The 13,819-nt window shown below is 44.9% G+C and overlaps 1 long non-coding RNA gene across 1 annotated transcript in view; it reads right to left on the reverse strand.

Annotated features, from left to right (window-relative positions):
• Positions 1–6,060: 6,060 nt before the first annotated feature.
• The window catches only part of LOC117095288, a 43,404-nt gene continuing 35,645 nt past the window's right edge, over positions 6,061–13,819 (reverse strand). The window contains exons 2-5 of the long non-coding RNA XR_004441898.1: positions 13,572–13,757; positions 10,359–10,453; positions 9,768–9,832; positions 6,061–6,517 (exon numbers count right to left, since the gene is read on the reverse strand). This is a non-coding gene — a long non-coding RNA (uncharacterized LOC117095288). The remainder of the gene's footprint in view (positions 6,518–9,767; positions 9,833–10,358; positions 10,454–13,571; positions 13,758–13,819) is intronic.

The following is a 13,819-nucleotide window of genomic DNA, read 5'->3' on the forward strand; positions in this document are numbered from 1 at the left end:
CTGTATCCCCATCAAAATCTCAACTTGAATTGTACCTCCTAGAATTCCCATGTGTGGTGGGAGGGACCCAGGGGGAGGTAATTGAATCATGGGGACTGGTCTTTCCTGTGCTATTCTCATGATAGTGAGTAAGTCTCACGAGATCTGATGGGTTTATCAGGGGTTTCTGCTTTTGCCTCTTCCTCATTTTCTCTTGCTGCTGCCATGTAAGAAGTGCCTTTCGCCTCCCACCGTGATTCTGAGGCCTCCCCAGCCATGTGGAACTCTGAAGTCCAGTTAACCTCTTTTTCTTCCCAGTCTTGGATATATCTTTAGCAGCAGTGTGAAAAAAGGACCAATACAGCAGGGAACCCCTGCAACATCTGGCCAGGCCGCCACATTCAGGACAGAGTTTGGAGGGCGCATGGCTGTCCTGGGCATTTGCGTGTGAAGCATTTAACCCAAGGGCTCTGCAGATGGCTTCTTGATTGGCTGTGATTTCTTCTGAAAACATTTATGATCTTTTGAAGTATTCATAACTGTAAAGGAGTCTGGGGTGGGGACCCCCTTTGGTTAGCAGTTTCTGCAACTGAAGTTAGAATTTGGCAAGATAGACATGGTGGGTGGAGCTGAAGGTCAGAGGTGAAATTCCTCTTATTCTGTAACGAGCGTTAATGAAGTGATGGGGCCTATGTTACTGGAGGAAATAGCGGACTTGGAGGCAGGGCCTCGGCCAGCAGGGGTTGAGTGACAAGTACTATGTGCACGCAGGTGACAGGAGCATGAGTCTCCCCCCTGGAATGAGGTGCGAGGTCATTCACCATATTCACTTTCTCAGGAGATAGTAGGAAGCTTGTGGAAATCATGAAGCAAATGAGTCTATTTTAAAAAGCATGTGAAAATCTCCTGCTTGCTGGCCTTCCTATAAAGAGATTACATGCTAGGAGGATAACTTCAGGCAAAAACATCACAAAACAGCCTGGTTTCCGCAGAGGGAAAGAGGTGCTGATGCCGGATCGATGGCAGAGGGGGAAGGACAGGAACAACCGAATGCCTCTCATGGCTGCCCTGGCCTGCTACCTGCAGCCTGTGTCCCTACCTGCTTCGCAGGGAGAGCCAGGCGGCTCCCTCGGAATGGGAGCAGTGGACCGGGCAGCAAAGGTGAAGGAAGGGTGTGGATACAGCTTTCCATGGCAGGAGAACATGAAAGATGAAAAGGCTTCAGTAACTTGTTCCCAGGCCAGAAACACCACCTGTCATGTGTTGAATTGTGTCCCCCACCAAGTTCATATGTCAAAGTCCTAACCCCAGTATCTCAGGATGTGGCTTTATTTGGAAATAGGGCTTTGCAGATGTCATTGGTTGAGATGAGGTCACACTGGAGGACGGTGGACCCTGGCCCCATGTGCCTGGTGTCCGTGTGAGAAGATGGCCCCATGGAGAAACATGCAGGTGGGAACCACAGGATGATGAAGTAGCCAAAGACCTCAACGAGCCCCAGATGCTTGGGAGGCCTGAACAGATTCTCCCTCATGGCCTCAGAAGGACTCACCCTGCACATAGCTTGATCTTGGACTTGCAGCCTCCAGAACTGCAGGGCAATGCGTTTCTGTGTTGGCAACCCAGGCTGTGGCCATTTTCTTATAGTGGCCACAGGACTGACCCACCGCCTGCAGAGAGTGGTCTCTGTGTCCAAGACAGAGCTGTTCTCCCAGGTTTCCTGCACTGGCGGGGAGGATGGGGCCAGGTACGGACTGCCCAGGGTGTGAGAAGGGCCAGGAGAAGTGGCAGAAGTGGCCAACCCTTCTGGCTGGGGTCCCTCCCATCCCCAGGAGACAGGAGGAGCAGTGTGGTCCCGGAGGGGCGAACTCCCTGGAGGGAAGTTTCATCTCCTGAGCTGACGGGGTCAGCTTTCCGGACCCTCTTTTCAGACCCTCTAGTCCTCCCTGGCCATTGTGTGTGCCCCAAGGGTCCTGCACAAGCCAACAGTGCCCAAAAGCCAGCCGGAGACGGGGCCGCCATGACACACTCTCCCACCCCACGGATCTGCCTGGTGTACAGGTAGTGGCACTGTCCCCTTGACGGACAGGTCTTGGGCCTCCATGCCTGTGAAGACCCTGTGAGAGGCGCCTCTTTCAGGGGAGGTGTGTGGCTCCCACATCAGCTTTCTCATCAAGGCCGAGGCTGGGGCCAGGCCACCCGAATTCCCACAGGGTGCACATCTCATCCCTCAAGCCCTCTGTGGTCTAACGGGGGTCCTAGTCTATCTTTCCTGCCCCCACAATCCTCATCCCATCTCTACCTTCCCATCAAGCCCCCAACTCCTGTCTTTCCAGCCAGGTCTTTGCCAGCACCCACAAAACCATCTTTCACCCCAGCCCACAACGCGCCCCCACCAGAGGCTCGTCCTCCTCAGAACATCACAGCGCCCTGTCCTTCTCTCCCTGAGTCCTTCCCACCTGTTGCTAACTCTGCTTCAAGGTGTCTGAGTTCTTCCGCTGAACAGGAGCACCTTTAGGGCAGCAACCATGCCCAGCTGTCTTTGTGTCAACCCCAGCTTTCTGCCCACTGAACGCTTCACAGGAATGGGACATTTCTGGATTTGGAATTCATCCTGAGACAGGACCTGCTATTATCCCCAGTACCTGCTCCCCCAGTCCCCTGGGAGTTATACTGAGGGGGAGAGTGGAAGGGATTTTTACTCTGAGATCTCCTCCCTCTCTGTTTATTTTGTGATTTAAAAATAATTTTCTGTTGAGAGCCCGTTTGTTGCTGTGACCCCTCTGCTATTTAAACAGAGCCCCTGCCTCATCCCCCGACACCCTCAGGTTTCCAGGCAGAACATTCCACATGGCTGCAACCTCCCCTGCCCAGTGAGGCTTTCATACTCACTCCCCTCCGACGCCCCTGTGGGCAGCTCATTTTTCACAGTGAGGACCTGGAACTCAGCACAGGCTCTGTGTGAGGCCAGAGGAACGGACACTAAGCGCACTGAGCTGTCGCTCTCCTGCCCTTCCGGACTTCACACTTCTGCTGGTGCCGTGAGCTTTTTCTTGGCAGCACCTTCCCATTAGGGATTCAAATGGAGCCTGAATCAGCTGCAACCCCTGAGCATTCTCTCCCTGCGATGGGTGTTGCTCCTGAGCCTTGAGCACACACAACCCTGGGCAGTTGTTGCTTTATTCTTTTAAGCACAAAGTAGAGCATTTCATAGGGATAAGTTGTAGGGTTTCAGCTTTACAATGACAAAAAAACTTAAATTAACAAAACAGTACAGTGGTTATTGCAGAGCAGAACTGTCCTTAATTAAAGGGAATCCTTCCCTTAAGGCTGATGCTATTCCAGGGTGCGGACAAACCACGTGTTGCTTGTCCAGTCATCTGTCAGGGAACACTCAGGCTGCCTCCCCCTTTTGGCGATTATGAAGAATGCTGCTGCCAACAAGGATGTACAAATGCCCCTTTGAGTCCCTGCTTTCTGTTCCTTTGGGTATACACCAAGAAGTGGGGTTGCTGGACCATCTGGTAATTCTGTGTTTAATTTTTTGAGAAGCCACATAGCAGCTGCACCATTTCATCATCATCTTAATTATTGATTTATACCTCAATCATACCATCATTCTGCTAGAATATTGTAATTAAGCAATTCATGCAAACATTTTTAAGATGTGAGGTCTTTATGTCACCCATTTTGATTCAATTGCTAACAAATTAATTTTTATAAATATTAATAGCCCAGCAGAAAGTAATTATTTATAAACATGGAGTACATGTTGATTTATACTTTATTCTTCCTAACTAGTTCAAATTCTAATATTTTAGTAAGACATGTTTCCAATTTTCTTTGCCCCCAAACTAATTTTATAGCCATGTTTTTATATGTTGTTTTATTTACTATAAAATGTGATTTATCTTGATCACAATAAACATATCCTAATCACTGTGATATTATCACTTTCTAAACTTGATTCCATGGATAATTTCGAGATGCTTGTTTTTCAGAACTTTCTTCAAGTTGTTATCTGTAATCCCAAGGGTTCTTGGGATTTTGGGTAGCAAATAATTTAAGGTCAAATCCATAGAAATTAAACAATAAGACAGATTTCTGCTTCCAGCCAAGGTGAAGTAAGAGGGACTTTATTTGTTCTCTTGCATGAAATAAAATATCAGACAAAATATGTGGGAAAAAAATGGCTTTCAAAGCATTTAACATCAGGCAACAAAGGATAGGGACCCCTGAGAGATGGGAAATCAATGAATTAAGCCACATAATTGCCTTAGGTTATGGCCTGGAGAGAATTTGCAGGCTGTGCTGCAGGGAAGGAAGCCCAGGAGGAGCCCAGTGGTCTCTCTGAATTGTCTCTCTGAATTGAGGAGATGGGGCTGAGAGCCTGAGAAGGCCAAGGTGTTAGCCTGTGTGGGGCAGGTTCTGTGGAGGAGAAAGCTTTGAAAGAGAGCGAGCACACATGCCCTGGGGATCTGCACTGGGTCCCCCTTAAAACCTATTTTTGCCTAGTGTTCCATTATTGGAATGCTAAACATGTGGGAGTTATTTATATCCTACTCTTCAAGGTCATCACCAAGATCTGATTGCAAAAATTCAAAAAATTGCAACCTCAGGCATGAATGGATTAAGTCTTTCACTAATCAGCATATGCATGAGAGGGCAGGTTTAGAGAAACTATGATCTGAAAAGTTTGGAGAACAACAGCAACAACGACAAAAATATGTGGTGCTCCTACAGAGCCAGAAACAGTTCCTATTACCAGCAGCCAAAGTGGGGGAAAAAAAGTCAAAGTTCATGGGGAATCAGAGGGAGTCCTCAGAAAGGGTATGTCTCCAAAGTGGGGTAAAATTAGCCTCCAGCTAAACATTGATCTGGTCCTGCCTACAAAAGCTCAAACATCAGATCCAAATGGAGCGATCTGCTTCCAAATAAATTACCTGTATGTCATAAAAAAAAAAAAACATTTACAGAAATACACAAGGTAAAATGTACAATGTGTGGCATCCAATCAAAAATGACCAAGCAGGTAAAGAAGTAGGAAAACATGACCCATAATAAGGAGAAAAATCAGGCCGGGCGCGGTGGCTCAAGCCTGTAATCCCAGCACTTTGGGAGGCCGAGACGGGCGGATCACGAGGTCAGGAGATCGAGACCATCCTGGCTAACACGGTGAAACCCCGTCTCTACTAAAAATACAAAAAACTAGCGGGCGAGGTGGCAGGCGCCTGTAGTCCCAGCTACTCGGAGGCTGAGGCAGGAGAATGGTGTAAAAACCCGGGAGGCGGAGCTTGCAGTGAGCTGAGATCCGGCCACTGCACTCCAGCCCGGGCGAAAGAGCAAGACTCCGTCTCAAAAAAAAAAAAAAAAAGAAAGAAAAATCAACCAATCAAAACCAGCTCAGAAATAGCACAGGCTGCCAGGCGTGGTGGCTCACGTCTGTAATCCAAGCACTGTGGGATACCGAGGCAAGTGGATCACTTGAGGTCAGGAGTTCGAGGCCAGCCTGGCCAAATGGTGAAACCCTTGACCTTGAAAGCCACTGTCTCACCCCTCACCTGGTCCAGTCGCAGATGCATGTGTTGGAGAAACATGCATGACATGCATCCGTCCCTCTCTGTGTGTCCTCCCTGCCCCAGTCAAGTAGGCAAGCACTATATCACACAAATATACAGGAAAATAGGAAAATCCCCCGAAATAGAAAAATGCTAAGCCCCTGAGCGTATGTCCCCTGCACAGTGAAGGTAAAACTAACTTCTAGTCAGACAGAAGTTTATTTAAAAGTATGCCCTGTTAGGCTGTTTGCAATGGCTCTCACCTGTAATCCCAGCACTTTGGGAGGCTGAAGTGAGTCCAGGAGTTTGAGACAAGCCTGGGCAACACAGTGAGACCCCCATTTCTGCAAATTTTTTTTTGAATTAGCCGGGCATAGCCGCGAGCACCTGTAGTCCCAGTTACTTGGGAGGCTGAAGCGGGAGGATCCCTCGAGCCAGGGAGGTCAAGGTTGCAGTGAGCTATGATTGCACCACTGCGCTGCAGCCTGGGTGACAGAGTGAGACTGTCTCAAAAAACAAGCAAACAAAAACCCCAAAAGTATACCATGACTTGGGAATGTAATGAGAACTTGAATTTCTCAATCTTTTCAACTTCCGTAAAATAAAGTTTTATTATCTATCATAGGACTGCTATGAGGATGTGCAAATCAAAAAGTACCAGTGAAATTATGTTTCAAATATTAAAGAACTATACAAATGTAAAGAAAAAATATTGTACTGTGAGTTTATGGAAGTGAGGGCAAGAGAGGAAAGGAAAAGGAAAATGAAGAAGAGGAGTAAATGCACCGAGGCAGAATTGTGCCCCCCAAAAACCTCACTGATTTCTCTCCACCATCTGCTGCCAGGGATGTGGGGTCCACGAACCGCTCAGAGCACTCAAGAGAGGACAGAGGGTCTGACAGCTGCTGTTCTGCAGCCGAATCTCGTTTCTTCAAAGTTTCTTTAATCCCGTTTTATCCAGGGGAGGTGGGTGGTCAGATCTGCATGATGAAGGGATTTGGAGGAGAAATGGAATAAGATTTAACCAAACAGCAAAGATAAATGGCTTCATTTAAATGGATTTCCATGGTGCCTTAAGAAGTCAACTGAACCCCCCTTTGAGCAACACTGGCACCAAGGATTTAAAGCACTAATTTAATCTCCATGCACACTGACCACAAACAATGATCAGCTAATATCTAGCTAGGAAGAGATATCGCTTCCCATTTTTGTTGTTCTGAAAACCATTTATTCACAAAATCGTTAGGTACAGGCAGCTGGGAACTTAGAACATGGAATGACTTGGCTGGGTGCAGTGGCTCACGGCTGTAATCCCAGCACTTTGGGAGACTGAGGAGGGTAGATTGCTTGAGCCCAGGAGTTTGAGACCAGCCTGGGCAACATAGCAAGAATCCATCTCTACAAAAAAATAGAAATAAAAGATTAAAAAGGAGTTGTGACACGTGCCTGTAATTCCAGCACTTTGGGAGACTGAGGCAGGAGGCTCCATTGAGTTCAGGAGCTCAAGGCAGCACTGAGCTATGATCATGCCACTGCACTCCATTCTGGGGCAACAAAGCGAGACCCTGTCTCTAAGAAAAAAAGAAAGAAAATAACGACTTATATTACAAACTCCCTCAACTTATCCAAACATTCTTCCATGCTTCTCTAGCTACTATTCTCTATTCACCAACCTTAAGAGCCAATTAACTCATGTACATTGTTGCTTTTCTTAAAGTAAGTTCTTGTCTCATTGCTCTTAAGAGATCCCTCAAACCTCTGAATCTTTGCTTTCTTTTTTCCTTCTCTCTCCTTTTTAAATCAAAGTCATTTAATGAATTGATTATGACTCTAAGTGACTCCATATAATAATTGCCAAATAATTTCTCTTGTAATTACACAGCTCAAAGTTTTCAATGATGTCTTAGCACATTTTGGGTGGATGAGTATAATTTATATTAGAAGATTTGGGCATTAAGACTAATGAAAATGCCAAGAAGAAAACCTTAAGACCATTTACCCTGAAAAAATACTGTTAATCTTGTGTTCTTATTATAAAGACTTCTTATATCTCAATTTCTAAAGCCAATGTAAAAGGCAAAGGTAGGCCGGGCGCGGTGGCTCAAGCCTGTAATCCCAGCACTTTGGGAGGCCGAGACGGGTGGATCACGAGGTCAGGAGATTGAGACCATCCTGGCTAACAGCGTGAAACCCCGTCTCTACTAAAAAATACAAAAAACTAGCCGGGCGAGGTGGCGGGCGCCTGTAGTCCCAGCTACTCAGGAGGCTGAGGCAGGAGAATGGCGTAAACCCGGGAGGCGGAGCTTGCAGTGAGCTGAGATCCGGCCACTGCACTCCAGCCTGGGCGATAGAGCGAGACTCCATCTCAAAAAAAAAAAAGAAAAAGAAAAGAAAAATAAATAAATAAATAAAAGGCAAAGATAAATACTAGATATTTTCATAGCCTTCAAATTAATGACATAATTATTTCTTAATAATTTATAAAATATGTTGATTTGTGCTTTCATTTTATACAAGTTATTGGTACACCAATTCATGGGATATTATTTTGAAATAAACTTTAAATTGTTTTCCATTGTTGAAATGGCTACGTTTCCACATTTCCTTTCATTTACATGACTTTGGCTGGCATTTAGGAACCAGTATCTGCACCATGATCAATCCTGAAATACTGATGCACTCACTGCTTGTATTTCAGATGTCATTCGTCTGACACTTGCAGTCATTTTTTACATTCATCTGTGCATGATCTGGGACCAGAGCCTGAGATGAGGATGTCACCGAGTAAGGTGATGTAAGCAGGTGCCAGGCAGAGAGTGTTGATTTTAGAGAACCAGTTTCACAGGGGAAGGTCGGGGCCAGCATCTCAGCTCCTGGGAAACAGAGCTGGTACTGAGCATGCTCTTCCTCTCCCAGATGCTGGCTGCTCACCCTCTGCACCCTGTGAGGGAGACAGCGCCAAGCTTCTGATGGTGTTGACTGCCATCTGCTGAGGGACCCGCGGGAGCTGTCCTCTTCAGCACTACTCTCTAGCGGCAAGACTTGGGCACTCAGATCTGAGCATGCAACTGGATTTTCAGAAAAGATATGCTGACAAAGTTTGCAGGCCAGGACCGCCTGATCCACTGCAGAAGGGTAGTCAGAGGGAACGCTATCCCCCTGATATGGCCACTCTGTGGCGTTTGGGTCCACCTGCCCTTAGAAATCATAATCAAATAAGTGGGCTTGCTCAAAATGATCGGTGGGATCATCCATAATTTATACTGACTTGAAAACGAGGAGCCAAAACTGATACCTTGCCACTTTAATGACCCCCAAGAGCACTGTTCTGACCATAAATCCAACGCCTACCTTGTTGGAGAGACTGTCATTGTGGTTTGGCCATCAGCAGGACTGTATCTCACAGAGCCTCCCATAAAATCAAGGGACACACAGGCTGAAATAGTTTAGGGCTGTCCAGCAGCAGGGGGTTCGCTGTTACACTGAGGCATTCACATTTAACTAGGGCACAGGTTTCTTATTTTATTAACGATGACCCACAATGACGGGAGGCAGACAGAATGAAAGTTCTGAGTTTGAATCAACCTTCCACTGAAAGACTTACTGAGGTCATTCTAATCCCCTTCTGCAGGCTTAATCTCCAGTTAAAACTCACAGAAGGAACTTCATGAAGATGTTTATAGACTTAAGTGTTTGATTAGGGAAAGAGGGAAAGGAGGAAGAATAATTTACCATTCTTAATACAATGGAATGATAATAAATACAATTTGCTGTAGACTAAGAAACAGTGTGAAATAAACAAACTGTCAAAACCATATAAGGGGTGGTTAGACTTTTCCCTTATTCTGTTCCCCTTGGCAACAAGATTACAGCTATGAAAAAAACAATACATTGGGTGCCTACTATATACAATACCGAGGAACACCCAATTCCTATCCACATACAGCCTGCAGCCTGTTGAGGAAGCACAAGAAATGCTATAATGCAGAATAAAGTGTAGATTCCAACAAGTTCTCTGAATCATTACCTATATTTGAGGGTGGTTTGGATCCTGAAATAAGGTCTCTTTGATTTTCCATCCACATCCCCGCTGCCCTCTCTCCTACAACTTGGTCTTCATGTCAAAAAAAAAAAAAAAACTGAAAAATTCATAGTATTTCAAGAAGTATCAATGTAGTGTCCCTTCAACCACATACGTTACTAATACTCTGAGACCCCTCAAACACTTACACTGTTTTGTAACTGGTGGTAGAGGGTTTCTCAAATCCTTTCCCCACGCTGTGCTCAGAATAACCCTATAACGACAACAGTCACTTCACAGTTGAGGAGATGGAGGCCTCCTCTATGAAGCCGCCTCACGCCTTACCCAGAGTCACATGGTGGTCGGCAGGTGCACACACACACACACACACACACACATTCACACCCACATACACATACACACCCATCCCCTCACACTCATATGTGCACACACACACTCTCACACTCCTCCCATATACACACTCACACACACACACACGCACACACGCACACTCACACATGCACACTCACACACACGCACACACACATGCACACTCACACACACGCACACCCACACACACATACACACACATTCACACCCACATACACACCCATCCCCCACACTCATATGTGCACACACACACACTCTCACACTCCTCCCATATACACACACACACACTCACACACACGCACACTCTCACACACGCGCACTCACACATGCACACTCACACACATGCACACTCACACACACACACGCACACCCACACACACACATGCACACCCACACACACTCTCACTCACAGTGTACAGCTTTGGCCCCAGTCTTTTCTCAGCACAACCCGGGTGATTCTTTCAAAACTTGAGTCTGATCATGTCACTTCTCTGTTAAAAACCACCTGACGCAAAAGTAAAAACCAAGGTCATTCCAACGACCTTCCAGGTGCTGACTGCTGGTTCCCCAGGACCCTCTGAGGTCATCGCCTGCCACTCCTGGACTCATTCCCTTTGGTGCAGCCACATGGGCCTTCTTCCTGGTCCCAAACCCCCCAGCATCACTCTGGGCTCAGAGCCCTTCGCCTCCTATTCTTTCTGAAATGCCTGCTTCTCACACTCTTCAAGCTTTTGCCCAATGACTGCATGGTCCTCCTCATAATCCTATGGAAAGGACCCCTTGGAAAAACGTGACACTTCTTGTTTTTACCCACAGTATATGTCACCTAATAAAATATGGAACTTACTTATTTTGTTTTCTGTTTATCTACCCTGTCTATAATATAAACTCTATGAGGACAGAGATTTGTATTGTGTACACACATACACACACACACACACACCCCTAGAATCTTCAACAGTGAAACTTGGCAATAATGTGCATCAATAAACATTTGTTGAGTGAATGAATGAATGAAAGGACACAATTTGTAAAGAAAAGCAAGACCATGTTGTATACAAAGTTGCATATCCACCTGTAATCCCAGCACTTTGGGATCACTTGAGGCCAGGACTTCAAGACCAGCCTGGGCAACGTAGTGAGACCCCATATCTACAAAAAAAAATTTTTTTTTAATTAGCCCAGCATAGTAGCATATGCCTGTGGTCCCAGCTACTTGGGAAGCTAAGGCAGGAGGATTTCTTGGGCCGAGGAGTTTGAGGCTGCAGTGAACCATGTTCATGCCAGTGCACTCTAGCCTTGGTGACAGAGTGAGACCCTATCTCAAAACAAGTAATAAAAAAGTTATATATTTTTCTATTTTTATGTATTACCATATCAGGAAAATTTTCTCATGTCATTAAATATTATTCAAAAATAAAATTTTCAATGTCTGTATCTGTTGCATCATCTAGATGTATATGATCTACTTAACCATTTTCCTATATTGGGGAATTTGGATTGCTTTACACTTATAAGTGATTCTGCAAACAATACCCATGAGTTTATTTCCTATGTATTTGTCTAGTGTTTAATATATGTACTAAGCTTGGTATTGAGGCTACAAGGAGCAGCTGGAATCCAGTCCTTATTATGAAGGTCTCATGCAGGTAGGAAAAAGAGGAAAGGCCGGGCGCGGTGGCTCACGCCTGTAATCCCAGCACTTTGAGAGACTAAGGCAGGTGGATCACTTGAGGCCAGGAGTTTGAGAACAGCCTGGCCAATATGGTGAAACCCCATCTCTACTAAAAATATGAAAATTAGCTGGGCATGGTGGCAGGCACTTGTAATATCAGCTACTCGGGAGGCTAAGGCAGGAGAATTACTGGAACCTGGGAGGTGGAGCTTGCAGTGAGCCAAGATCATGCCACTGTACTCCAGCCTGGGTGACAACAGCAAGACTCCGTCTCAAAAAAAAAAAAAAAAAAAAAAAAAAAAAAAAAAAAAAAACAAGAGAGAGAGAGAAAAGGAAGGAAGGAAGGAAAGAAGGGAATTTAAGTGTGGTCAATAGAAAAGAATGATGTTAGAAGTGATTATTAATAGATTTATTATGCCACAGGTCACTGAACTCTGTTAATTGCTAGTTTTTCCTTTACTCCTGAGATTGAATCTCTTCTATTTATCTAGCCTCAAGTTCACCAATCTTTATTCTGCCAATGCAAGTCTGCTATTAAGCCCATCCAGTGAAATTTTCATTTCAGATATTGTATTTTCAGTTCCTAAAGTTATGTTGTTTATATACTGTCTTATAAATTAGACCTAACCTAGGTACTGCTCTAACAAAAACCTGACTATAATATATGGCTGATTTGCCAAGGAATAACTTGTCTGGTGCCAGTCCCATCCTTGTTATAATTAGCATAAGTGAGAGAGGAGACAAGTCATAACAAGTTGGTTGGGCAGATGCTCTCCACTGTTCACTGAATAATAAAAAAGGGCAGAATGGGAAGGTGGAGATAAATAAAAAGACAAAATGTTTTGTTGCTGCTGTTGTATGGAACTGTTATATTTTGCAGATTATATCCATATCATCTCTTTTATGCTTTATGATGTGCAAAGTAGGCCAATATAATAATGAAGTCTAGCTGACTCGTGGGATTGTAATAAAGCTGATAAATGGGTTTGTAATCTATGAATCACATGAAAGTTATTGGCTGGTAAATTTCCACAGGTCAGTTGATGCAACAATACAACTTTCATCAAATACATTTCAATCAGGTGCAGGAATCCCACCCTGGAGCTGATCTGAGAATGGACCTAGAACGCTGATGCTCCTTGTTATAATGATGCTAAATGAATTTATCGAAAATAAGTTATGATATTTTACATATGTTATGATAAATAATATACTTAGGTAAAAGAATACATTGATAATTAGCTTGCACTCTGGATGTTCAATACAAATATTTCTAGAAACTACAATGGAAATGCAAAGCATGGTTAGAAGATATAAAATATATAGAAAGCCACTCCTGAAAATCAAGTAAAGAGTGTGTTATTGCCAGTAAAACAGTAACTTAAGAATAATATTGGCCGGGCGTGGTGGCTCAAGCCTGTAATCCCAGCACTTTGGGAGGCCGAGACGGGTGGATCACGAGGTCAGGAGATCGAGACCATCCTGGCTAATATGGTGAAACCCCGTCTCTACTAAAAAATACAAAAAACTAGCCGGGTGAGGTGGTGGGCGCCTGTAGTCCCAGCTACTCGGGAGGCTGAGGCAGGAGAATGGCTTGAACCTGGGAGGCGGAGCTTGCAGTGAGCTGAGATCTGGCCACTGCACTCCAGCCTGGGCGACAGAGTGAGACTCCGTCTCAAAAAAAAAGAAAAAAAGAAAAAGAATAATATTAAATCACTCGCTGTTCTTTTCAGTCATACTCTGAGCTTCCTATTCAAAACTATGTTTTCTAATTCAAAAAGTTATTGCTTATTCTTGGAACAATAATCAAGACCCCATGCTGAAGGCTTCAGCCCTCACTCCAAGAACATCAGGATTGACTTAGTAAGAACTTTTTACCCCCAGCCAATACAGAATGATGCATTTTCACTGTCTTCCCCACATGCTCACAATACCACCCAGTGCTCACTGGCAGTGAAGGAGGAATCATGGTAGCCAAAGATCTTGTAGTTCTAGGTTAGACTATTGCAGCATTGGTGAAGCAGGTCCCCGTGGGCCACAGAGTCTCTCCTTCCAGATGACTCTGCACAGAACCACCTCAACAGCATTGGCCCCAGTCCACGTGGATCTCAAGCTTCTTAAATGGCGTCTGTGTCTTTATTAAGATAAAAATGAAAGGACATGGGTGGTTTTTAAGGCATGGAAAGGAAGACTCTT

This window comes from Trachypithecus francoisi, unplaced genomic scaffold, assembly GCF_009764315.1.
Source record: "Trachypithecus francoisi isolate TF-2019V2 unplaced genomic scaffold, Tfra_2.0 Lachesis_group13, whole genome shotgun sequence".
In the NCBI taxonomy this organism is placed as follows: domain Eukaryota; kingdom Metazoa; phylum Chordata; class Mammalia; order Primates; family Cercopithecidae; genus Trachypithecus; species Trachypithecus francoisi.